Below are 27,717 nucleotides of genomic sequence, written 5' to 3'. Positions count from 1 at the left end.
TACTGTGCTTTTATTGCCTTTTGCCAAGTGAACACCTACCTATTCAATCTCTTTTCTTAGTTTATTTCCTTAGGAAAAACTTTCCTAGCTTCAGATTCCAGGTCAGAAACTTTTGTTAAGTAATTTGGGGCATCTACTATTTTTAAGTATCTGAATGGTAATAGATTTTAAGTAAGGGCCACAGCCATCCTGCTGCCAAATCAGGTGCTGGCGACTATCTATGTAGTCTCCAGGGCCTAGGGGTGAGACAAGCCATCCTTTGAGTCACAGAGAAATCATGCTGTTTAGACTCAAAAGACATGTAAATTCATCACATTGTTTAGCCCAAGGGAAATCTTAACTCCCAGGTGACAGGTGTGCCTGAATCCCAACAGGCAGGAGCTGTTAATTGGATAATGATAGGTTACTGGACCTGTCAGTCCTGTGCATTAAACTTGGGAGACTCTTGAGTTTCCTGGGAGCCTGTACCCTCACCAGACTGATTTTAGAGTAAAACCACAGCAGACATTATTATTCCAGGGCTTCTGTGCTGTGTCAAGTCTCCTGGCTCAGCTGAAGTCAAAATGGCATCCCACTTCTGCTCTCCAATAGGGTTCATCTGGGATGTTAGTACTGTTTTTCTGCTCTTTCCTCTCATGCTTTCATGGATCAGTTTTCTAAGTGTTAAGTTGTTCATAGGGCTGCAGTTCCTTGTGACAATATTGTGCTTGTGGATGCCACCTTTCTAATAAAGACTCCCAATTCAACCTCACAAAATGTTTTTTCTCTGTATCTTGCTGATTGGATTCACCTTACAACATTTTCTTCTTATTACACTATCAGTTCTATGAGTGTGTGTGCATATGTACATGCACACACATGTGTGTGTACACACACGGTAGCACTAGGGCTTGATATCAGGGCCTTGGGCTCTTGCTTAGCTTTATTACTCAAAGCTAGTATTCTACCACTTGAGCAACACCTCCATTTTTGCCCTTTTGTTAGTTAGGGAAAAGAGCCTTGCATTCTGTCTGCCTGGGCTGACTATGGAGCATGGTCCTCAAATATCAGCCTCCTGTGCAGCTAGAATTCTAGTCATGAGCCATTGGTGCCTAGTTTAGAGACCATAACATTTTTCACTTTGTGTTCCTATAAATTAGTCCAGTATCTAATTAATACCTGTTAGAATATATTAGACATTGTCAGAAACCACAAAGACATCCAGGCACAAAAGAACATAAGAAAGGTTTATTGCCAGCAAAGGGACCAGCAAGAGTCCTTCTCGCAAGGTGGAAGTGAGAAGCACAGGCTGGCTATTGTATTAGGTGACCTTTATAACCTCCCTGGTTTGGGAGATCTTGTTGCTTTATATGGTTATAGCTGCCCCAAAGGAGTGCCATCTCAGGTGATTCTTTAGCCTGTAAGGTTTAGGGGATCTTGCTGCCTTATATGGCTACACTTGCTCCAAAGGTGTGCTATCTCAAGGTAAAGGAAGGTAGGGGCTAATTATTTACTGTCCTAGCTGAATGGGCCTAGTGTTGCTTAGGTAAGGAGAATGCTAAGCAGAAAGAGGGGCCTATTGGGCTTACAATTCATCTTACAAATTTACCATGTATGAGTAATACAATGATTTTGTATTGGCTTCCTTTGTGTCATATAAATGCCATTTTGATTGATCTAAACCTTTAATTTAATCACTGCCATATATCTCTCTTTCTTTGCCTGGAGTTCCCTACTTGGTTTAATAACTTTAATGCTTTCCTCCAGAAATCTTTCTCAGATAATTTGGTCTGATTTTGAGGCTCCCAAAACTATGTATGCTGACACTTTCTATTCTTTCCAACTCAATTCTTCCTTAGTCCATTCTCCTTTATGTGCTCTCTTTGTATCCTACATAAAGTTTCATTTCAGTATTTATCAAGATATATCATATGATGAATTAATAGTTTTTAGATTGTTAGGATTAACAGAAGGTAAACTTTAACTCAGTCCAGTGTTAATTCTGTATTCTGTGACTTAGAAGTGCATTAATTCTGTTGATTCGTCGATGAACCCAGGACTACTGATGTTTTCTGGTTCATCACAGGAGTTACTATGTCTATTTTTATGAAGCATTCTATAATTAATAGTCTATAAGTGGTAGCTCAGAGCATGAATGAGGTATTAGCAATAACATACTGGTGACTTAAAACCCTTGTGATTTATAATATATGTTAGTATCTGCCATGTTAATACTCCCATCATATTCAATTTCAAGCTAACAGCATATTGCCACTGAATGTGAAGTTATGGGTGGAACTAAAACAATGACAGCGCACAAGCTGGTAGAAGAGAGCTCACTCACATCACTAGGTAAAAGCACAATCAATCTTTGTTCAAAGGTGGAATTTCAGTGGAGATATTCTTTGTTTCCAAGGTTATTTATGTACCAATACTCTTCTATGTCTTTTCATGTCTTCTTAAAAACATTCCTTCTAATTCTAATTCTAGTACCAGTATATATCAAAATTGAGAGATAAAGGATAAAAAGACAAAATGACTCCAAAAGCAATATTTACAAAACCATTTGGTGTAAACCAACTGAACAACTCATGGGGGGAGAGGGAAAGGGGGAAAGGGGAGAGGGGTAAATGAGGGAGGAGGTAACAAATTGTACAAGAAAGGTACCCACGGCCTTTCGTATGAAACTGTAACCCCTCTGTACATCACTTTGACAATAAATAATTATTAAAAATATTCCTTCTAAAATTTCTTTCTTATGCATTTAACAATATCCTTCCCATTTGTTTCTTCTTCTTTAACTAAAAACATACCTGTGACTCTCTTATGCTGAATTTTCATTTTTCCATGACATACCCCCACCTCAAAATGCCTTCATTCATAGATTTGATAAATGTGTCTAAGTCATCTGCTATGAGTCAAGCATTGTGCTAAGCATTTCTTTTGCTTTTTGGTAATAACACACTTTTCGTATCTTGACCTCCTGTGTTCTATGTGATGCTCAACACACTAAACCTTGCTATATTCAATTTCTTTCAACTACACACTCTTGCCATTTTTTTTCTTCCTCAGGGACTTTGCATATGTCATTCCTTTTGCTTGGAAGATCTTTCAGAATCTGTTCTCTTTTATCCTTCATTTTTCAACTTCCATGCAAGCTTCTCAGAGAAGTGTGCCATGATGGCAATAGTAAATTATGTGTTTTGTGGCTGGGGATATGGCCTAGTGGCAAGAGTGCCTGCCTCATATACATGAGGCCCTGGGTTTGATTCCTCAGCACCACATATATAGAAAACAGCCAGAAGTGGAGCTGTGGCTCAAGTGGCAGAGTGCTAGCCTTGAGCAAAAAGAAGCCAGGGACAGTGCTCAGGCCCTGAGTCCAAGACCCAGGACTGGCCCCCCTCCAAAAAAAAAATAGAAGAAAAAAAAAGTAAATTATGTGTTTCTTACTTCCTCATTTACACAACCTCAACATACTCTGTCTTTTCATTTCACAACACTTAAAACAGTTGACAAGAAATTAAGTATTTCTGTGACATTTAATTTAATGTCCTTATTTCTCATTAGACTATGAGCTCCATGATGAAAGCATCCTGTGAGTCTTCATCCCCTAGTATAATGTCTAGTGGTTTTGAATGAAGGAATGAGCAATGCATTATATTTTTCTAGGGCACAGAAATTACATTTTTACTGTTAGGAAATTCAAACTCTGATTTCCTCACTTACAAAATCTGATATTAGTCAATCTTACCAAATCCCTTCTGGCTCTTCAACTTCAAAGTCCAGTCTGCAACCAAGTTGATGTTTCAAAAAAACAAAAATGTTAAGTTTGTGGGCCTGATTTATACCTTTTAGTGTCTTGCTATTACCACTATGATTCTACCTAAATCCTATTACCACTATGATTCTACCTAAATCCTTAATATAACAAAGTCTAAAAATTGTAGAGTATACTTATCTCTGCCTAGCTTACTATCCCTATCTCATCTTTGTTTTGTTTCTGAGAGAAGGCTTCCATTTAATTCCCTAGATACGTCAGCATGCCATGTTTTACTTAAAGCATTTTTTGGAATCACTCATCCTTCTATTAAAATGTTATTTCCCTAAACACATTCCTACTTCTTCTCATTCTTCAGCTCTTTGCTTGGTGGTCATATCCATAAAAGAAACATTCCTTGATACCTAACCTTAGGTAAACATTTTGTTTACATTTTATTCTTTCATACCATAATTTTCCTTTCCGAGGATCTATTTGGTTTTAAGTGTATACCGATTATTGCATGCATTTGATTAATATTTATCTCTTTCATCAGATGATGAGATCTATGAACAGCATTTCAGAAACAATAAATTTATTATGGTGTTTGATTAGGGAAAGAATCAACCCTATCTACCTAATAGGGCTGCCATAAGAAATAAAGATATAATGAAGTTTAGAGAAGCTTAAATGTTATAAATCATATTTCAAATTTTAAAATACATTTATGCTCAATATTCAAGGGTATTAAACTCACTGTGTTAAATTTGGGCATGGTAGCTAAGATGGTAGAATATATCCAGGAAAATCAGACTTTGCTACTTGGGAAGGTACTTGCTTCTCAGATTTTCAAGATGTTTGTGTAGAAACTACAGTTCACTCCTAACCTTATGTCTGACTCTGAATGACTTATACATGAGTGATTTTATGGCCACAATGGAGTGAAGAATCAAAAAAGTTAATTGCTAAGAACCAAGTATCACAAAAATGATCTTAGTAGCTGGGAATATGGCCTAGTAGTAAAGTGTTTGCATTGCACACATGAACTCCTCAGTTTGATTACTCAGTACCACATATATATATAAAGCCGGAAGTGGCACTGTGGCTCAAGAGGTAGAGTGCTAGCCTTGAGCACAAAGAAGCCAGGGACAGTGCTCAGACCCTGAGTTCAAGTTCCATAACTGGCAAAAAGTAAATAAATAAAACAAAAAATGATCTTGGTATTGTCAGTTCCTATCTGAGATCCTGGATTAAATTATGGTTAAGAAAATGAGAGAAAAATCCTCAACTATGTCATATCCGGAAATGTTATAGAAATCGCAATGTTTAGACTGCATTAAAAAAAATCTAACCAAGGAATAATTTCTGCTATATTTATTTTATAATGCTTCCCAACACACACTTGATGTGCACTAAATTGTATAATGAAATCTAAGGTTTTAATGCATAATATTCTCACATGAAAGAACAACTACATGAAGAGATCACTACTCCGATGGACAGTTAAACTTGTGATAATCAAATAATGGAAGTCAACTGCTATTCATGTGGATTTATTAAAAGGAGAAAACATTAACAAAAGGTAAAATGTGGGCAATTTCTTGCCAAGTTCTGATGTGTCAATTATATAGTCACAACTACACTAGTTTCTCAAATTTGTCCTTTCTGCATTAAAGAAAAAAGTACTCCTTTGTCTAAGACTACCTCCATTATTCTGATTGCATATAGAGTCTTCCAACATCCTCTATATAGTTGCTATGATAATGGTTACAATTGCAACTTCAACCCTGGTTTCTTCTTTCAGCCTTACACACAAATCTATACCTAAAATGCATCCATCAATTCTGTCCTTGCATTAAGTTATTCTGTATTTTCTCTCTAAATAAGCTGCTTTTCCCATTTTTTAAGTTATTTAAGCAGTTATACAATAGAGTTGCTATTCAATGAAACAGTTTATGAATATAAAATATTTTGATCAATGCACCTCTTTCAACACTCACCCATCCCTCCCCTACCTACGTCTTCTTTCATCTTCATAAATTTGTAGTATATAGATGCTTAACTTCATTCTCCTCCTCTTCTTCACTTGTCTATCTCTCTCCCCTTGACTCCCACCAATTCTGAGAACCTGTTTCTTGGTGTTTTATTTTGCTGAACTTTGATTTTACCTTCCAAGGAATTACACTATTTGAGTACTCCATTGAATATATCATATTTCAGTTATTACGTTTGTATATACTTACAAAATAAGCTTCTTGAAAGAATAATATATATTATTTGATTCTTGCCTTTCCATTTATGTCTTAACCCATTCAAATTACTTTAGGATCCAATCACTCATAGAAACTATATTGACAAGATAATGGATGGTTCTTGATCTTATGTGTACTCCTTTAAAACTTGGAAATTTATACTGATCCATGGAGCTCTCTTACATTGGATTTAAAGATACCATACTTTTTATTTGTCTTTGTATTTTGACAAATTTCTCTGTCTTATTTACTAGACATTCTTATTTGGATCATTCTTTAAATGTTATCTTCCCAGGAAGTCTAGCTACAGTCCTCTGAGATGTCTCACTGGAGTTTTGTACTCCCTGATAGTAAGATCTGGAAACACATGACATAGATAGCTGATCACTTTTAAATGTCCTGTATGGATTTCAGAACTTTGAGAGTCACCTCTCCATTCCTATTACATACATTAGTTGGGCATCTTATTGGAATCTCAAACTCAAAATAAGTAAAATTATAACCTCAATCATAAATGTTATACATTATTTTCATTGGATAGTGTTACCTCCACTAACTCCAAACCTTAAAGAGATTCCTAATCCCTTTCATTGTATACCTCTTATTCAACTGCTACCAAATCCCTGTTATTCTACCTGTGAAATGACTCCTAATAACTTCTCAGTCCCCTGTATTCTCAATAAAACCATCTTAATCAGTTTAGCACTTTTCTTGTATGTTAAACCAATTGTTTAATTTGTTTGTGTCCGATCATGTTCTCTTTCAATATTTTTGATAAATATAAATTCATACCTAATGTTTATTGCTCTTAATTGTCCATTTATTCATGCCCAAATTACTTACATGTCACAAAAGTCCTTAGAACCAGATGTAGACCTACCTTACCAGATTCCTCTCTAACTACCACATCTTTCTTTACAAATATTTCACTCTTCAGATATGAGACTATTTGAATTCTCTAAATATACCATTTATTTCACACCTTAATTACTGCTTTTCCCTGAAACATCTTCCCTCACATTTGCCTTTCTGAAAATCTCCCATTCACCCTTTTCAAGTCAGATCACTGGGTCACCTCCTCATTACATTTTTTTCCTAATATCATTTTGTGTCCTACACTAACACTTGTAATATCTTACAAAACTGAAAACATTGTTATTTACAATGTACTCTCAATACATAGCACATTTCATAATGTATCTGATCAAATAGCTAAAATTTCTTTCTATATATACATCTTAAAACCTTTTGTAGGTCTTTACCAGCCATACAATGGACAAAGGCCTGATATCTAAAATATACACACAACTCAAAAAATTAAATTCCTCCAAAACAAACAATCAAAGAACCAACAGCCCTCTCAACAAACGGGCTAAAGACCTAAAAAGTAACTTCTCTGCAGAGGAAATGAGAATGGCCAAGAGTCACATGAAAAAGCACTCTACATGATTGGCCATAAAAGAAATGCAAATCAAAACAGCATTGAGATTCCACCTCACCCCAGTAAGATTGTCCATCATCATGAAATCCAATGCTGGAGAGGGTGTGGCCAAAAGGGAACCCTACTACACTGTTGGTGGGAATGCAAAGTTGTTCAACCCCTCTGGAAAGCAGTGTGGAGGTTCCTAAGAAGGCTAAACATAGTGCTCCCCTACGACCCAGCAGCCCCACTTTTGGGCATCTACCCAAAAGACTACAAGCAAGACCACACTAAAGCCACCAGCACAACTATGTTCATCACAGCACAACTTATCATTGCTAAAACATGGAACCAACCTAGATGTCCCCCAGTAGACCCTCAGATCAGGAAAATACGGTACATATACACAGTGGAATTCTATGCCTCCATCAGAAAGAATGACACTGCCCCATTCATAAGGAAATGGAAGGACTTGGAAAAAATCATATTAATTGAAGTGACCCAGACCCAAAGAAACATAAACCCTATGGTGTCCCTCATAGGGAATGGCTAGTACATGATTAGGCTAGTCATGATAGAAGATCAAAATAGTCCAATAGCTACACCCATATGAACATGTAAGATGATGCCAAGTGAAATGAACTCCATGTTACGGAGACAAGAGTTACACCACTGTTATAATTATTATCAACATGCCATGTGAAACCATAAAAAAAAAATCCCTTTTGTAAATTAGTTTTTGCCATTCTGTAAATATTTATTATTTAAAAATATTTTAGTCTTTCTTTTCTTTTTTAAATTTAATTTTATTGTCAAGGTGATGTACAGAGGGGTTACGGCTACACATGAGTTAGTGAGTACATTAACTGAAGTGAGCCAGACTCAAAGAAAAATAGATTCTGTTTCCCTCATTGGTAATAATTAGTATATGTCTAGGATAGTCTTAGCAGAAGATCACAATAGCTCAATAGCTTATAAATATGGCCATATAAGATGATGCTAAGCGAAATGAACACCAAGATATGGAAACAAGTATTTTTTCATTGCTGTTATTTTTAATGTACTGTATGAAATTATTTCTTTTTTTGTTTTTCTTCCCTGTTGCCACTGTATTTGATTTTGGTACCCTGAGTATTGTATATATGTTTATCTGAATTAGGAAAGGGAAGGGGAAGTTTAAAATGGTAAGACAAAGGATAAAAGGTGAACCAATGCAACAGCAATACTCCCAACCAATAAGTTTGAAATTAACTGTACAACTTGGGGGGGAGGGGTAGGGGAGGAGGGAAAGGTTGGAGAATAGTGAAGGAGGAGGTAACAACTTTTGTACATTATTTTTAAGCAGTGGTACAAAAAGGTTTCAATTCAACCTATCATTTTATGAGTACAATGTATCAACATCATAAAATCTTTAAGTATCAAATTAAATGCAAATAAACTCAAAATCTTCTATGACAGACGCATGGCTGGCAGAAATTACTACCATACATGAAATTTTTATGGATCCCTGTCATGTGCATGGCACCTGCTTTCAAAAAAAAATTTAAATAAGACAGTGCATTTCAAACAATCATTGGAATTAGATTGTTAAACAATTTGTATTACATATGGTTATTGTAATATTCATAGTTATATTTTATTACAGGTTATTTTAAAATATTTTATTGGCACATATTAGTTATACAAGGGGGTTTCACTGGGATATTTACATATATGATTACCATGTACCCACCCTCTTAACACCCTTAATTACCCTCTTTCTTCTTAAAACAATTCCAAAACTTTTCATTGTTGTATTTTCATATATACATACAAAATATTTCAACCCCGTTACCATTGCTATTTATCCTGGCCCCTCCCCTGTTACCTACTTTCCCCACACAAATGGAGGATCTATTTTATATTCCTGTAGTTCACATCTTAAGTAGTTATTAATTATTCAGAGAACTTTCACCATAGTGTTTATCACATGCATGTATTATACATTAATCAGATTAGGTCCCTCTGTTGCACTCTCTTTTCCTGTCCTCCCTAATCCCCTGATTGAAGAGCTTTCAGTTAGTTTCATTATGACACCTTCATACACAAATACAATGTATTTTAATATTTTTTCTACAATTATTTTTTGTCTCTCCTCTCTCCAATCCTCTCAAATAATTCCACAGTTACAAATATATTCCATATATAGATATAATCATATATATTTATGTATGTGTACATCTCTTAGATATACTTCTACATGTGAGCTCAAATGTGACTTTGTCTTTCTGAACTTGGCTTACATCACTTAACATGATGATTTTCAGTTCCATTTATTTTTCTTGTAAGAGACATGATTTTTTATTTCTTTTATTTTTTTCATCCAACAAGAAGTCATAGCTTTATTAATGATAGAAATAGAACAAATTTCAAACCAAGCTTCAGTTACCTATTGAAACACAGACAAACAAAAAAAGGGGTTCTTGTTTTCCTATGGTTACATTGGTAATTCTATGATAGCATTTACAATAGCATTACTATTATTCTTGAGGCCTTGGACTGCCTTTGTTCTTGACATGCTTGTGACATGACCAATTCTATGTCCCTAAGTTCTACACCTATTTCATAAACCTCTTCCTTTTCATTCTCCTCTTGGACAGTTGGAGTCTGTGTGTTTTCTTGAATGTTTGAGACAGCTTCACCTTGAATGTTTAATTTCTTATCAGCTGCTAACTGTGCTTGCTGAGATAAGTCCTCAATCTTGGCTTCCCCAAAAACAATGTAGGGATCTGAAGCTGGGCTCTTGTAGACATCTGGTTTTGTGATGACAAAGAGGATATTCTTAAATTTCCAGACAGTGAGTCTAGTAACTCCTGTAACTTGTTGAAGATGCAGCTTGCACATAACCTTTTATGCCTTCTTTTCACTCTATCTCTGTTTTGTTTTACTGACTGGTTCTTCATCATTTTCTGTTGTAGCTACCAGTTGATCTTCTGTGGCTGCTTATGTGGAGTCTTGTTCCTCGAGCTCTGGTACTGATTCATCACTGTCAGATTCTGTTCCAGACCTCGTTTCAGCCTGGAGCTGTGGCAACTCCTGCTCTGTAGCAGGAACGGTTTCTGTGGCTTCACCAGGCTTTTTGTGCAAAGGGCGTGGAGCCAAGATTGTGGTGATTTTGTATTTCTTTATGGCTAAATAATACTCCATTGTTTATGTATATTGCATTTTCTTAATTTTCTTTGATGCTGCCTTATTCAGTTTTGGTAATAGGATAATACTGTCTTTTCAGGAGTTTGATGTTATTTTTTTCGTTCTGTATATCTTGTAATAGTTCAAGAAAAATGGATGCTAGTTCTTCTTTGAAAAGATTTGGTGGAATTCATCAGTGAACCCATTCAAACAGGTTTTCTTTGTTGGAAGGTGTTTTACTTTTAGCTTTTCTGAGCATTCATTAGTACAAGAAGAGTTTCATTGTGGTATTTGCATACATGTGTATAATATACACAACCAGGTTTACCTCCATCCCCTCTCGTCCCTTCTTAAAATGATTTCAATGGGTTCATTTTAATATTTTCATATATGCATATTAAATATATTGAACACATTCACTTTTACCCCCTCCCTCCTCTCTCTGATATCCCCCCGCTACAGAGTCTACTTTACTTTTCTGACATTCTTTTATTTAGTATACATTGATTGTATCAAGTTTCAGAACAATTCCAATCTAGTTACTCAATACATATTTTTGATGTTCTTTTTCACTTTTTTATTGTTAAAGTGATGTATAGAGGGATTACAGTTTCATACATAAGCCAGTGCATACATTTCTTATCCAATTTGTTACCTTAAGATCAATTTAAGATTCATTTAAGTTGTATATGTTTCAACTTTAATGTCATATGTGTCAAGAAACCTAGCCATTTCTTATTTTTCCAATTTGTTGGAGTATAGATTTTCAAAATATTCCCTTCCTTTAGATCTTTTCTGATTGTTACTAATTTGGGTCTTTTTTGGATTAGTTGGCTAAAGGTTCATTAATCTTTTTCAATAAACCATCTGTTTTATTGATTAATTGAATGTTTTTGGTCACCATTTCTTTAATTACCACCTTAATTTTTTTATAATTTCTTTTTATCTATTGCTTTGGAGACAGACTTGTTCTTAATTTCCTAAGATCTTGAGATACTTTATTAGATACATTATTAAAGACCTTTCTAATTTTCTGATGGGGATAATCATGACTATAAACTTTTCTCTTAGCACTACTTTGCTGTGTTCCACAGGGTCTTGTAAATCATATTCATTTTCATTTAAATCTAAGATATTTTTCAAAATTTATTATTCCTTGAATGAACTATTGTTTATTCACATACATTACTACTATATAAAGTTGATTGAAATTTATCTCAGTGATAAGTTGATTACTTAAAATACATTTCCACATCCGATGATTTACACTTATAATCATAGGATCGCAGTTTGAAGCCAGCCCAGACAGGAAAATCCATGAAACTCTTACCTCCAATTAACCACCAAAAAGCCAGAAGAAGGCCTATGGCTCAAGTTGTAGAGCAGTAGCATTGAGCACAAAAGCTCAGGGACAGCTCTCAGATCCTGAGTTCAAGCCCCAATACCAGCACAAAGTATACATTTGCATGAAAAAATTAAAATGAGTTTTTTGTCCTCATAAGATTAAAAAAGACATCATTTTCCAACATATATCACTTAAACATTACTTTATATTTTCCAGGCAGCATTTTAGCAGTAAATTATAGTCAAGATTTGAGAAGGTTTCTTTGTTTTTCATTATTAGATGATAATAATACAATATTATCTGGAATTGCTTTTATTCTTCACCTCTATTATCAGCTCTAGTGAATCCATTCTTTAAGCCAGAGTAAATGGTCTTTTCTATGTCTAAGGATGATTTCATGACTCACCTACTCTGGAGTGACCTGTGATTTTCTAAAAGATAACATTTAACATGACCCACAATGTCTCTATACCCCAAAAAACGGAATTGTTTTTTCCAATTGCTTTTCTCAATTAGGCCATTTTGTCTTCCAGTCATATCTTTAAAACTACTCTTTACTCTAACTACATTCCAAAATATAGGGGAAAAATTCTTAAAAGTGGGTCCAAAATTCAATTAATGAAAACATGGCTTTATTCTTGGCCTTTGCAATATTGGTGAAATTTTCAGCTTTTTAAAATGTGTTATTTTTAATTCGAAATAATGACTCATTTTAGTGTCTAATTTCACACATAATTTTTTATATTTTTACATTATTTGTATTGCAGAGTTGATGTACAGAGGGGTTGCAGTTATATCAATCAGATAATGAATAATGAGTACAATTCTTCTTGGACCATGTCTCCCTTCCATTGTACTCTCCTACTGTTTTCCTCTTGTTCCCAGCCACAAGATATACAGTTCATTTTCCACATAGTGTCCAGTGAGTTCCACTGCTGTATTTATAAACCCTTGTTCAAGTTTTCCTCTCCCCCTACCCACCACAGTTTGTCACAAACTAACAAACAAGACAAAAGGAAAAGAAAACAAAAGGAAATGGAAAGCCTTGTAAAAAAATTATATTAAGCAAAAGCTAAAGAAACATAGGCTTCTTGGTTTGTGGTAACTAGAATGTGCCTATAAATCCACAAGTAAGTACACAGAACAATATAGATAGTAGATATAGACAGACAGATAGTTAGATAGCTTATAGATACAGATAGACAGACAGACAGATAGATAGCTAATAGATATAGACAGACAGACAGACAGACAGACAGATAGATAGATAGATAGATAGATAGATAGATAGATAGATAGATAGATAGATAATAAATATAGATAAACAGACAGACAGATAGATAAATAGATAAGTAGATAGATAGGTGCACATACACACTGGGATGTGATAAATTAGATAGGACTCTAGACATTTAGACACTGAGGACAAAGGAGGTTATGCATAGGTGTAGTTGACAATTGCTAAATAGCTCTGTACATATGATCATATAAAATAATATTCTATGAAGTGAACTCCAAGAAAAGGAAATGAGACACAATTGTAATTTTTTAAAAAGCAAAGCATCCAAACCACATAATATAGGCATAATAAAACCAAGATTTGTCCATGAGCTGGGATTTTAACTGCACAAAAATATAAATCTATAATGAATTTCTCAAATGTGTAGGACACTAGAAGCCTAGAATCTTTTATGAGTGTGGGATCTGGAATCAACATGTAGAAAACTGCTAAGTCTGTGACATTGAGTAGAAGTGTGTAATTGTTACCCCTGAGTCGCTAAAGTTACTGAAAAGTATTAGGATCATCACTGTCCAATATCATCAAGGCTTACACTAAGGTTATATGAAGGATATGAATCTGTAACCAATGAATATAGTGTCAAAGATCTGAAAAATAACATAGAAACTTCCAGAACTAGGTAACCTTTAGCATGAATGCATTTCATGTGACTTCCTGCTTAGCTCAAGACACCAGACAATGATGCATCTGTAGAAAAAAGCACCTACAATGAGTATGCACACACACACACACTCTTTCTCTGTAATATTATTAAAAAAAGCAAAGCATGATAAAAATTACAATGGAAGGAAGCATAAAACATTTAATGTATACATACCAAAAAATCTACAGAATATGGATGAAATTCAAGGACAATATTTAAAAACAACCAGGGAGATGGAAGAAGATGGCAGAGGAGCAGCAGAGCCCCAAGTTCTCTCCAAGAACCCAGTTTTTCTTCTACAGGGAAACTTCTAACTCTAGAAAGATAGCCCAAGGAAGTTATAACAACATAGAGATTCAAGCCAGGAAGGAAAAAACGAGACATCAGATCCATGAATCCAGATTTCAGCTGCAGGTGGAGCCCCCACCAGCCTGCCACTTACCTAGCAGGACCAAATCCACACCCACCTCTAGCACACGCCAGCGACAAGGAGAGAAACCCGCCAGATGGCAGCAGATACGCAGTCCACAAGCAGAGTGTGAAAGCTCTGCAGAACCAGAGGAAACGAGAGTACTCCACAAAAGACAGTCTTGCTTGAGTCTACACCCACAGAACGCCATTTGGAAAGTAGCCCTCACCCCTTTCCCCCCCACACCATAGTGAATCTCTATCTTTGTCTCTGGCATAGACGGCCAGAGGAGACCGGAAATATAGCATGCCAGGGGAAAGTAAGGTCAAAAGGGCCATCTTTGAAAAGGGCAAAGGTGCAGGAGTAGCAAGCCCCAGTTCCGCCCAGGGGAAGAAGTCCACGCCATTCATGCTAGCATTCATGCTAAAGGTTACCTAGTTCTGGAAGTTTCTATGTTATTTTTCAGATCTTTGACACTATATTCATTGGTTACAGATTCATATCCTTCATATAACCTTAGTATAAGCCTTGATGATATTGGACAGTGATGATCCTAATACTTTTCAGTAACTTTAGCGACTCAGGGGTAACAATTACACACTTCTACTCAATGTCACAGACTTAGCAGTTTTCTACATGGATGGGAGGAACCTCTGAGGGGCAAGCAGCCCTGAAACACCAGTAAACCCAACAAGAGGCCTGATTCCAGGCCGCCATCACTGCCACTACCATTAAGACATCAACAGACTGTTTTCCTAGGCCAAACATTGTTCACCAGTGTCTGGGGGCCCCCAGCCTCTTCCCACATCCAGGTTCAATCTGAGTGAATCAAAGGGGTTCCTAGAGCAATTGTATCAACCCAAAAAGAAATAACAAGATTGTAAAGGCATACAATTTAGCTACTGAATACAGGGCTCAGGGTTGATTTTTACTTCCAAAGTGTAATTTGTGGGGACACTAAATCTGCTGCTATATGCAAAGAAAGAGAGGGAACTTACATGTCTAGGTTTGTGTACCTATAAGAATAGCACAACAGGACCTGGTAGGGTTTTGGTTCAGGTCCTAAACAGTGCCAAAGGGGGCTAGCAAACTAATATTCCAAATCCAAATGGGCAGAACAAACACAAAAAGTATGGCAAGACAGGGAAACTCATCACCCCCTCAAACAGAAACAGAGCATTCAATTGAAATTCTAGAGGAGAGCCCTCAAAAATGCTCTACCAACTATGCTGATAAAAATGATAAATGAAAAGTTTGAGTCTCCAGATAAGTATCCTGGAGTAGAAGGAGGCAAACCAAAGAATAATTCATGAACATGATGAATCCAATTGTAAGTTAATAGAGGCCTTCATGGCCTCCACAAACAGAATGATATACAAACTACAACAGAAAGAAAAAGAGTCCTATGAAAAGATAGCTACTCAGCTAAAAGAGATTAGAGACAGCACCCAGAATCAAATTAACAAAGTAAGGAAGTCCATACAGGACCTAAGAGAGAATTACATCAGAGATATAGAAGCCATCAAGAAAGATCAATCAGAAGGTAGGGAGATAAGAAACTGTTTAGGGAACAGACTGGGTGATGCGGAAGTTTGAATCTCAGGAATTGAGGACAGCCTAGACTTTATGGAGAAAACACAAAAAAAATACAAATCAATCCAAAAAGCAAGACATATCACTCCAGGAGCTTCAAGACACAGTCAGGAAGCCCAATATAAGGCTAATCAGTATTGAATAAAACCTAGAGAAAGAAGTTAATGGGATAGGCAAGTTATTTAACAGAATATTAGCTGAGAACTTCTCAAACATCCAGAAGGATAGGCCCATCCAGATACAAGAACAGAAGCATTTAGTACCCCAAACAGTCCAGACCAGAACAAGACTTCCCATCGACACATTGTAATCAAAACAGGATCCATAGAGCCATAGAGGCCAAAGAATGAATCCCTAAAGCTGCTAGGGAAAAGAGAACAATCACATATAAAGGAAAACCAACCAGAATTACCCCAGATTTCTCAGCTGAGACCATGAAGGCAAGGAGAGCCTGGAATGACGTTTTCCACATCCTAAAGAAAAATAACTTTCAACCAAGAATTCTGAATCCAGCTAAACTCTCATTCACAGCCGAAGGTCAAATAAAAGTCTTCCATAGCAAGGAAAAATTGAACCCATATATCTCCACCAAACCAGCATTACAGAATATACTCAAAGATGTCCTCCACATTGAAGACCACCACCAAGACCACAATCCAGACAGGGAAAGCATCCCTGAATAAAACTCCAGATTAGTGGAGCAAAAAGGGAAGACACAGGCCCTACAAAGATACATATGATGAAAGGAACAAGCAATCACCTCTCAATCCTAAATCTCAATATTAATGGACTTAACTCTCCATTTAAACAACATAGATTGACAAGTTGGATCAAAAACAAGATCCATCTTTCTGCTACCTCCAAGAGGCTCACCTTGCCAACAAAAGCAAACATATTCTAAAAGTGAAAGGCTGGAATAAAATCTATCAAACAAATGGCCCCTGCAAGCCAGCCAGTGTTGCAATCTTATTATCAGATAAAATTGACTTCAAACTAAAAACAGTAAAAAGAGAGCAAGGAGGATACTACATACTAATAAAGAGATCTCTCCTACAGGAGGACATACCCATCCTAAACATCTACACACCAAATACAGGAGCTCCCAACTTCATCAAACAAACACTACTGACACAAACTCTCATAGTAGGCTGAGTGAGAGCGAATCCCTGGATTAAAACTCTATCATGAGGTTGTGAGTTCAAATTTTAAGGCCTTTCCCTGTACTGGCCAAAAAAATACACTAACATCAATTAATTATGGAAAGTGGACATACTTTTCTTTAAAATTATTCCCGGTTTATTTTGTTAGAATTCATTTTTTCCATAATTATGAAAACAAGACTCAGAACACAGGATTCTCAGGATGGTCCATAGAGGTAAATATGACCAGTGCTAAAGGTAGTGTGTAAAATGGTGTAGCTTTGAAGTTAGAGTAGGAAAAAATCCTACTGGAGATATGTGGCATATATATATATATATATATATATATATATATATATATATATATATATTTATTCCCTGTTAATGATGCAGAACCTCCTTGAGAGCAGTAGAATTACATTTTTATGATCTCATTATTATCAGGAAACAATGAATAACCACAATGAATCTGTCTAATATTTATGTGAGGGGGAGTGGAAGGCCCATCACTGATTTGGAAAGAGAAGGATGAACTTGAGTTACACGATGAATAAAATGTGTTTCTTGGGAAAGAAAACACACACAATAACAACTATGAAAACGAAAAGTATTTTTAGCCAGGCTAGTGGCTTGTGCCTATAATTATAGTTACTCAGGATGCTGAGATCTGAGTATGATGGTTAAAGCCAGCCTAGGCAAGAAAGTCCGTGAAGGTCTTATCTCAAATTAACCACAGAAAAGTGGAAGTGCAGCTGTGGTCCTAGCCTTGATCAAAAGAGCTCAGAGATAGCATCCAGGCCCTGACTTCAAGCCCCACAACTGACAAATAAAAACGTACTTTAAAATGTATTTGTCAAGAAAAGATATGAACCAAGTAGAAATTAATCAACTTCATCCTAAAGAACAAATGTATCACTAGCCGTGAAAAAAATGGTATGAATAGGTTTCAACGTGTGTGTATGTGTGTGTGTGTGTGTGTGTGTGTGTGTACTTTTAATCATTCAATGTGTTTACTTATAGATTTATAAGCACATTACCACAAATGAGGGAAAACATGCAGCCTATGTTTCTTTGGCTCTGGACTTCACTTAATATAATTTTTTCCAAGTCTTTGCATTTCCTTATGAATGGTATAATATCATTTTTCTGGTGGACGATTAGAATTCCATTGTGTGTATGTATATAGATATACATATATGTATATATGTATGTATGTATATACATATATGTATATATGTATGTATATACATACATATGTGTATATATATATATATATATATATATATATATATATATATATATAATCACATTTTCTCGATCCAGTCATCCACTGAAGGACTTGTGGATCTGAGTTTATTCCATATCTTGGCTATGGTAAACAATGCTGCAATGGTTATGCTGGTGGTTTTAGTGTTGTCTGGCTGGTGATCAATTGGATAAATGCCCGTGAGTGGGGTTTCTTGGTCAAAAGGAAGCTCTTTGTTTAGTCTTTTAGGGAATCTTCATACTGCTTTCCAGGAAAGACTCCTGGGACACACCCTTCTCTATTTGTTCTGGTTAATTTTGAGATGTAGTCTTGTGAACTTTTATTCCAGAATTGACTGATACTAGGATCTCCCAATCTCAGGATTCTGAGTAGCTAGAATCCCAATATATTTTTTAAGATACAGAGCTTTAACATGAGAAATCCAGGAATATGTTCTCTGACTTCTGTGTCTAGTATATGAGATTGGCTGTATGTGATTGATCAAATAATTTTATGACCTATTTCTTTATTGGTATAGGAGTGAACTTGCTTTTAAGTTTTTATTATCAAACTGATGTACAGAGAGGTTACAGTTTCATATGTTAGGCATTGGATACATTTCTTGTACTGTTTGTTACCTTGTCCCTCATACCCCTCTCCCCCCTCCCCCTTGCCCTTTACCCCCCCTGAGGTGTTCAGTTCACTTACACCAAACAGTTTTGCAAGTATTGCTTTTGTAGTTGTTTCTCTTTTTTTACCCTGTGTCTCTCAATTTTGGTATTCCCTTTCAATTTCCTACTTCTAATACCAGTATACACGGTTTCCAATATACTCAGACAAGGTTACAGAGATAGTGTAGGTACAACCACAGGAAGGTGATACAAGAACATCATCAATAATAGAAGCTACAGATACACATGGGACGTTGAAAGTAGTTACAACTGTGATATAACAATTGTTTCCATAACATGGAGTTCATTTCACTTAGCATCATCTTATGTGTTCATAAGGGTATAGCTATTGGGCCTTGTGATGCTCTGCTATGACTTGCCTAAACCTGTACTAATTATTCCGAATAAGGGAGACCATAGAGTCCATGTTTCTTTGGGTCTGGCTCACTTCACTTAGTATAATTTTTTCCAAGTCCTTCCATTTCCTTACAAATGGGGCAATGTCATTTTTTCTGATAGAGGCATAAAATTCCATTGTGTATATGTACCACATTTTCCTGATAGGAGTGAACTTTTCAGAAGCAAAATGAGGAGTGTTTTGAGTAATAATGAAATTAACTTGGGGGTAAGAATTGATGTGAATTAGAAAATGAGCAATATTTGCACATCTTTTTTTTATCAAAAATGAAACTTGTAGAGAATAATGGAAATAAATGTTGATTATCATATAAGCAACTATATTTATTTTCCTTGATTATACCTTAAAATAATGGAACAAATTAATATAATAGAATGAATTCCTTTTTAATTTTTGAATTAGCATCTATTAGTAAGAGGATTTTATTGTGATTATTTCCATACATTAATGTAGTGTGCTTTGAACAATTTCACCATCTATCTTATTTTTCTCATCCCTTCCCTCCCTCTTCTCCCCTTTTTCAAACACTGGTGGTTTCACTATGCTGTTTTCATATACATATATGTATAACGTCATTCAATCTTCTACCCTAAGTATGCTTTTCCTTTTGAACTCCCTGTCCTTCTGATATCTAGCATTAGAAGTTCCCCCTTCATGTCCCATCATCATCATCATCATCATCATCATCATCATCACCATCATCATCATCATCATCATCATCATTTTACATCTATATCCCACAAATGTATGTGGGGACATGTGATATTTGACTGTTTAAGTTTGGTTTATCTCAAACAATTTGATGATCTCTAGTTCTGGAATGGATTCTTTAATAGAGTGTAGCATTCAAGTCTGTATAAAAATAGATTTCCCCATGACTAGAATGTCAGACAAAGAGGACTTCAGTAGAATGTAAAATATAGAAAAGGTACTCATAAGTTTATGAAGTCTTTCTAGGAGCTATACTATCAGGCATGACATGAGAAGAAAACAGAGTATGTAAAGTGACTGTACATTTGTGTAGTAATGTAATGAGGAAGAAATGGAAAGTTATATTTTATATGTAGCAGAGGGATATATACTGATGAGCTAATAAATTATCTTGAGGTGATATTTCAGTAACGAATACATATTTTCATCGTTTTACATCACCAAATACTGGAAATAGGTGACAGTAGAATATCTTAGGAGCACTTTCAATGTTCACAAAAATAAGACTTGTTAGGAGTAAAGCACTTTGCTGCATTTTTTACCACTGACTAGTGGTATCAATGGAATTGAGAACTCAGTCTTAATACCAGAAGAGATTTTTTACTACCATACAATCCTCTATCTCAATTTTCTATTATATCTATGTTCAAAGAGCGTGCCATTTTTTGAGCTTCCATAATGCATGTGACACTGTGCTATTCATGTTGAATAGTTTATCACAATCAGTTTTCATTAAAACATATGAAGACAATTTTATCATATTTTTCAAGAACAATTTGAACCAGGGTGATTATATTTTGTTTCATTTTGCAAAGCCTAACTTTCCTTATCTAAAACGTGTCCTAGCCAGCCTTCTGAAAATTATTTATGAAACTTAAAAGATGCGACATTATTACCAATTTAATGAAATAAAGGACTAAACTTTGAAGACCTGAAGATAAGCTAGATATAGGAGAAGAGAAACAGAATTAGCCTCAAAATGAAAATAATTGTTACCAACTAAACTGTTCAGAAGTAAAGTTTTCCATAGGCTCTGGAGGAGAATCTAGATTTTGGAGGAAGCATATTTTGAGTCATTTTCTACGCTCATTGTAGTTCCATGACTATTTTTATGAAAGTGTTTACGTTCAATATTTCATTTCTTTTTGTATGTGTTTCCCACTTCATATTAGTATATAGTAGTTATATAAAGGGGTTTCATTGTTATATATCTATATACATGTACAATATACCCCTATCAAATTCATCCTGTGAATTCCCTGACTAGAATATAAAACAGGATCTGTATAGGAGTGAATACCAATGGAACTAGGGAAGGCAAATTAGAGTGCATAGCAGGTGAACATGCTTGAGGTAGTCTATAGATACATATGGATGTAGAAACCATTTCATTTTATATGTATTTTTAATATTTATTTTGAATTAGTATGTTTTGATATTATAAGAAGTTTCAATATAATAAATTCATAGATGTATAATGTACATTGAACAAGTTCATTATCCATTATAGTCTCATGCCCTCCTTCTTTCTCGCACTTTTCAGTATTTGATACTTTCATCTTTTTCACATTTCAGTATTTCATTATATTTTAATTTTCTTCCTCACACTGATTTTATTACCATATAATCCCTTTTACCATCATGTCTCAATATTATTGTTATCCTTATTATCATAATTGTAGATCTATATTCCAAAATGAATGACAAATGAGATTCATTTTTAGCTTGATTTACCCTATTTAGCATGAGGATCTATACTTCCGCCCATTTCCTGAAAACAACACAATATACTTTTTGGTGGATGAATAATATTCTATGGTACATGTCGTCTATATTTTCTTTATCTATGTTTCAATTTGGGGGCACCTTGGCTGATTCCAAAATTTGACTATTGGGAACAGAACATTTAGAGGAGATAATGAAGACATCATGTCTAAAAAGCCATTTAGAAAGTGGAGTTATCTGTGGGTACATGGAATTATCAGTGTTTACCAAAAGTTTATAGTCATACTTTTCAGTTCGTTGGAGTTAGGTGAGACCAAGTGGCTAGTAGTGGCCAACAGAGTGTGAGAAATATCTTTAGGTGGAGGCTAAGAAAGGCACCTGTTTATGCTTTAGCTATCTTGTTTATTTTTTAATTAACTTATTTATTGTACAGAGGGGTTACAGTTTCATATGTAAGGCTGTGAATATGCTACTTATCAAATTTGTTACCTCCTCTCTTATTTTTCTCCCAACTTCAACCCTTCCCAATTCCCTCCTCATTATGTTGTACATTTGGTTTATAGCATATTGTCTTCTAAGTATTGCTGTTGCATTGTTTTGCATTTAACCCTTGCCTTTCCATTTTGATGTTCCCCTTTCCTTCCCTACTTGGGATAAACATATATCATATATACAATACCCAGGGTACCAAAATCAGTTACAGTGATATCAGGGGTAAAACCGTGAGGAAGAAAGACAAAAGAAAAAGGCATAATTTCACATGGCATGTTGAAAATAAGAACAAAAATGATAAACCACTTAGTTCCATAACTTGGAGTTCATTCTCTTAGTATTGTCTTATGTGTTCATATGTACGTAGCTATTTAGCTATTGTGAACTTCTGCCAGGACTATCCTAGACATGACTTAATTATGACCGAGGGAAATCATACAGTCCATGCTTCTTTGGGTCTGGCTCACTTCACTTAGTATGATATTTGTGCAAGTCCTTCCATTTCCTTACGAATGAGACAATGTCATTCTTTCTGATAGAAACATAGAATTCCATTGTGTTTATGTACCACATTTACCTGATCCACTCATTTACTGATGGGCATTTGGGTTGGTTCCACATTTTATTTATTTTTTTAAATTTTATATTTTTTTTTAAAATTTTTATTATCAAACTGATGTACAGAGAGGTTATAGTTTCATACGTTAGGCATTGGATACATTTCTTGTACTGTTTGTTACCTCGTCCCTCATTCCCCCTTCCCTCCTCCCCCTTTCCCTTTCCCCCCCACGAGGTGTTCAGTTCACTTACACCAAACAGCTTTGCAAGTATTGCTTTTGTAGTTGTTTGTCTTTTTTTACCCTGTGTCTCTCAAATTTGGTATTCCCTTTCAATTTCCTAGTTCTAATACCAGTATAGACGGTTTCCAATATACTCAGATAAGATTACAGAGATAGTGTAGATAAAACCACAGGAAGGTGATACAAGAACATCATCAATAGTAGAAGCTACAGATACACATGGGACGTTGAAAGCAGTTAAAAAAGTGATATAACAATCGTTTCCATAACACGGAGTTCATTTCACTTAGCATCATCTTATGTGATCATAAGGGTATAGCTATTGGGCTCTTGTGATCCTCTGCTGTGACTTGCCTAAACCTGAGGTAATTATTCCCAATAAGGGAGACCATAGAGTCCATGTTTCTTTGGGTCTGGCTCACTTCACTTAGTATAATTTTTTCCAAGTCCTTCCATTTCCTTACAAATGGGGAAATGTCATTCTTTCTGATAGAGGCATAAAATTCCATTGTGTGTATGCAGCACATTTTCCTCATCCATTCGTCTATTGAGGGGCACCTGGGTTGGTTCCAGATTCTAGCCATGACAAATTGCGCTGCGATGAACATTGTTGTGCTGGTGGCTTTACTGTGATTTTGTTTGTGGTTTTTTGGATAGATACCCAAAAGTGGGGTTGCTGGGTCATAGGGGAGTTCTATATTTAGCCTTCTGAGGAACCTCCATACTGCTTGCCAGAGTGGCTGAACCAGTTTTCATTCCCACAAAAAATGAAGTAGGGTTCCCTTTTGGCCACATCAACTCCAACAATGGTTATTGTTAGTTTTCTTGATATATGACATTCTTACTGAGATGAGATGGAATCTCAATGTTGTTTTGATTTGCATTTCTTTTACGGCCAGTGATGTAGAGCACTTTTTCATATCTCTCTTGGCCATTCTCATTTCCTCATCAGAGAAGTCTCTTTGTAAGTCTTTAGCCCACTTGATGAGGGGGCTATTGGTTCTTTGCGGTTTTGTTTTGGATGAAGGAAATTTTTTTAGTTCTGCATATATTTTAGATATGAGACCTTTGTCCATTGAAAGGCCGGTAAAGATCTTCTCCCAGTCTGTGGGCTCTCTGTTTATCTTGCGAGCTATGTCCTTTGCTCTGCAGAAGCTCTGCAGTTTGATGCAGTACAATTTGTCCAACGTTTCTTTGATTTATAGCCTTTCTGAGTCTTTATTGCTAAGGAAGTTCCATCCTGCGCCAAAGAGCCCAAGTGTTTCTCCTACTCCTTCCTTTAGTGTTTTCAGGGTGTTTGTTTTGATTTCGAGGTCTGTAATCCATTTGGAATTTATTTTGGTGCATGGTGATATATAAAGATCTGGTTTTAGTTTGTTGCATCTGTTGAGCCAGGTTTGCCAGCACCACGTGTTAAAGAGGCTATCTTTCTTCCATACTATTGTTTTAGCTCCTTTATCAAAGATTAAGTAGGCGTAGTTCTGTGGGTTCATTTCTGGGTCTTCACTTCTGTTCCATTGGTCTTCAGGCCTGTTACGGTGCCAATACCAAGCTGTTTTTATTACTATAGCTTTATAATACAGCTTGAAGTTGGGTATTGTAATTCCTCCAGCACTGTACTTTCTGCTTAGGATTGTTTTTGCTATTCTGGGTTTTTTATTGTTCCATATGAATTTCAGGATTGGTTCCTCTATTTCATTAAAAAAATGGTGTTGCAATATTTATTTTGGTTGTTTCTGTAGTGATGTTACCTATTTCATCTCTGATCTTGTTTATTTGAGTGTGCTGCCTTCGTTTTTTGGTCAGGTTTGCCAGGGGTCTGTCTATCTTGTTGATTTTTTCAAAGAACCAACTCTTTGTTTTGTTGATTCTTTCGATGGTTTTTTTTCGTCTCTAATTTATTTAATTTTGATTTTATTTTAATTATTTGCTTCCATCTATTGACTTGTTGTTTGGCTTGTTGTTCACTTTCATGGAAATTAAGGTACTTCCTTAAATTATTCAGTTGCTGTTTCTCCAGTTTGTTGGTGTATGCACTCAGAAATATAAATTTTCCTCTGAGTACTGCCTTTGCTGTGTCCCAAAGGAGCTGTTACTTTGTGTCCTCATCTTGGTTGAATTCCATAAACATTTGAATTTCCGTTTTAATTTCTTCAATGACCCACTAATGGTTCAGCAGTATGTTGTTTAGTCTCCATGAATTGTAGGATTTTCTGTGGTGGCTGTTTGAGTTGAGCTCTAATTTTATTCCATTGTGGTCTGAGAGAATGCAGGGAATGGTTTTGATACTTCTGAATTTGTACAGATTTTCTTTGTGCCCTAAGATGTGATCTATTTTGGAGAATGTTCCATGTGCTGCAGAGAAGTATGTGTATTCTGTTGTTGCTGGGTAGAATATTCTGTAGTTGTCAATTAAGTCTAGTTGGTCTATGCAATTATTTAGTTATGTGATTTCTTTGTTCAGTTTTTGGCGTTTTGATATGTCCAGAGGTGATAGTGGAGTGTTAAAGTCCCCAACTACCAATGTGTTTGGGTGTATGAGTGTTTTTAGAGTCAATAGTGTTTGTTTGATGAAGGTGAGTGCTCTTGTATTTGGGGTGTAGATATTTATGATGGTTATATCCTCCTCTAGGAAAGATCCGTTTATTTGTATGTAGTAACCTTCTTTGTCTCTTCTTACCATTTTTAATTTGAAGTCAATTTTATCTGATACTAGGATTGCAACTTCAGCCTACTCATGTGGGCCGTTTGCTTGGTAGATTTTATTCCAGGCTTTAACTTTTAGAAGTTGCTTGTATTTGCTGGATAGATGTGTCTCTTGGAGGCAGTAGAAAGATGGATCCTGATTTTTGATCCAACTTATGAGCCTATGTTATTTAATTGGAGAATTAATTCCATTAATATTGAGAGTTAGGATTGAGAGATGATTGTTCCTTTCATTATCACTATCTTGTTTAAAGCTGTGTCTTCCCAAGTCTTGATCTAATATCCAGGTTTTCTATATAGTGTTCATTTCTCTGTGTGTATTGTGATCCCTATTATTTTCCGTGTGCAGTACATCCTTAAGAATTTTCTGTAAAGCTGGCTTGGTGGAGACGTATTGTTTCAGTTTATCCTTACTGTGGAAGACTTTTATTTGACCTTCAACTCTGAATGAGAGTTTAGGTGCATACATTATTCTTGTTTGATAGCTATTTTTCTTTAGGGTGTTGCATACCTCATTCCAGGCTCTCCTTGCTTTCATGGTCTCTGCTGAGAAGTCTGGGCTACTTCTGACTGGTTTCCTTTATATGTGATTACTTTCTTCTCCCTAGGAACTTTAAGGATTCTTTCCTTGGACTCTATTGATCCTGTTTTGATCACGATGTGTCAGTGGGATGTCTTATTCTGGTCTGGTCGTTTTGAGGTTTTCAATGCTTCTTGTATCTGGATAGGCCTATCCTTCTGGATATTTGGAAAGTTCTCAGCTAATAGTCTGTTAAATAAGTTGCCTATTCTATTGATTTCTTTTTCTAGGTTTTCCTTGGTACCTATTATCCTTAAATTGGGCTTCCTGATTGTATATTGGAGCTCCTGGAGTGATATGTTTTGCCGATTTGATTGGTTTTGTACTGTTTTTTTGTTCTTTCTGCATAGATTCCAGGGAATCTTCAGTTCCTGATATTTGAACCTCTGCTTGATCTAGCTTGCTCTTTATGCTAGCTCCTTGATTTTGAATCTCCCTTGCTCCCTGCTCTTTCTTGATGGCTTCCATATCTTTGTCATAACTTTATCTTAGGTCCTGTGTGGACTGCTTACTTCATTAATCTGGGTCTGAGTGCTGTCTCTAAAATATTTTAGCTGGGTAGATATCTTTTCATTGGACTCTTGAAGTTCATTTGTCTTTCTACTTGAGGAGGTCATGAAATCCTCTATTAATTTTTGGTTCACCTCCGCATGCTCTAGAATAGTTGCCTGAGAGTTTCAAACTTTTCATTTAACATTTTTATCAGTAGACTTTGTAGAGCGCTTTGAGGCTTCTCTTCTAGGTCTTTGATTGACTGCTCTGCTTCCTGCTTGTTTTGAGCGTAAGATGAGATTCCCTTGTTTGTCATCTTTCTTGTGCTTCTTCTGCCCATTTGAATTGGAAATGCCAATCTAAAAGCACCTGTGAACACCATTTAAGACCCAAAGCAGACCTTACCAAGCACTGTTGCAAAAACCTTAGAAGTTCACAAATATATACAGATACCTTCCCTCTCTTTTTTTGTATATAAAAGCAAATTTGGTGTCCCCAATGAATACAATTTTAATGCAACAACCAACCCTGAGCCCTCTATTCAGTAGTTACTTATTTACCATTATAACTCCTTGAGCAATTTTTGTTCTTATATTTAGTTCATTTTGGACTGGTGCAATTTCTCTATGAACCCCTTTGACTCACTCATGTTGAACAGGGATACACTCTGTCTGATAACCAGGGGTCAATGCAGACTGGAGGTCCTGGAAGTAAATTTAGGAGGGTAAGTTAGGGGTAGTGAAGAGTATAGAGTAAAATGAATGGGGGATGATGATTTTAGTTTAGTTTCAGTGAAGTGGAAAGTTGGAGAAGAGTAGAATTGGTAGAAAGAACGAAGTTAAAATGATAGAGAATGGAGAGTCTACAGAAA

At 35.7% G+C, this 27,717-nt stretch overlaps 1 pseudogene; it reads right to left on the bottom strand.

The window, feature by feature from the left end:
- Positions 1-9,884: 9,884 nt before the first annotated feature.
- Positions 9,885-14,683, bottom strand: LOC125343047 (annotated as a pseudogene).
- Positions 14,684-27,717: the final 13,034 nt, after the last annotated feature.

The sequence above is a fragment of the Perognathus longimembris genome, chromosome 28, assembly GCF_023159225.1.
Source record: "Perognathus longimembris pacificus isolate PPM17 chromosome 28, ASM2315922v1, whole genome shotgun sequence".
Taxonomy (NCBI): Eukaryota; Metazoa; Chordata; class Mammalia; order Rodentia; family Heteromyidae; genus Perognathus; species Perognathus longimembris.
This window is presented reverse-complemented; position numbering and strand designations above follow the sequence as displayed.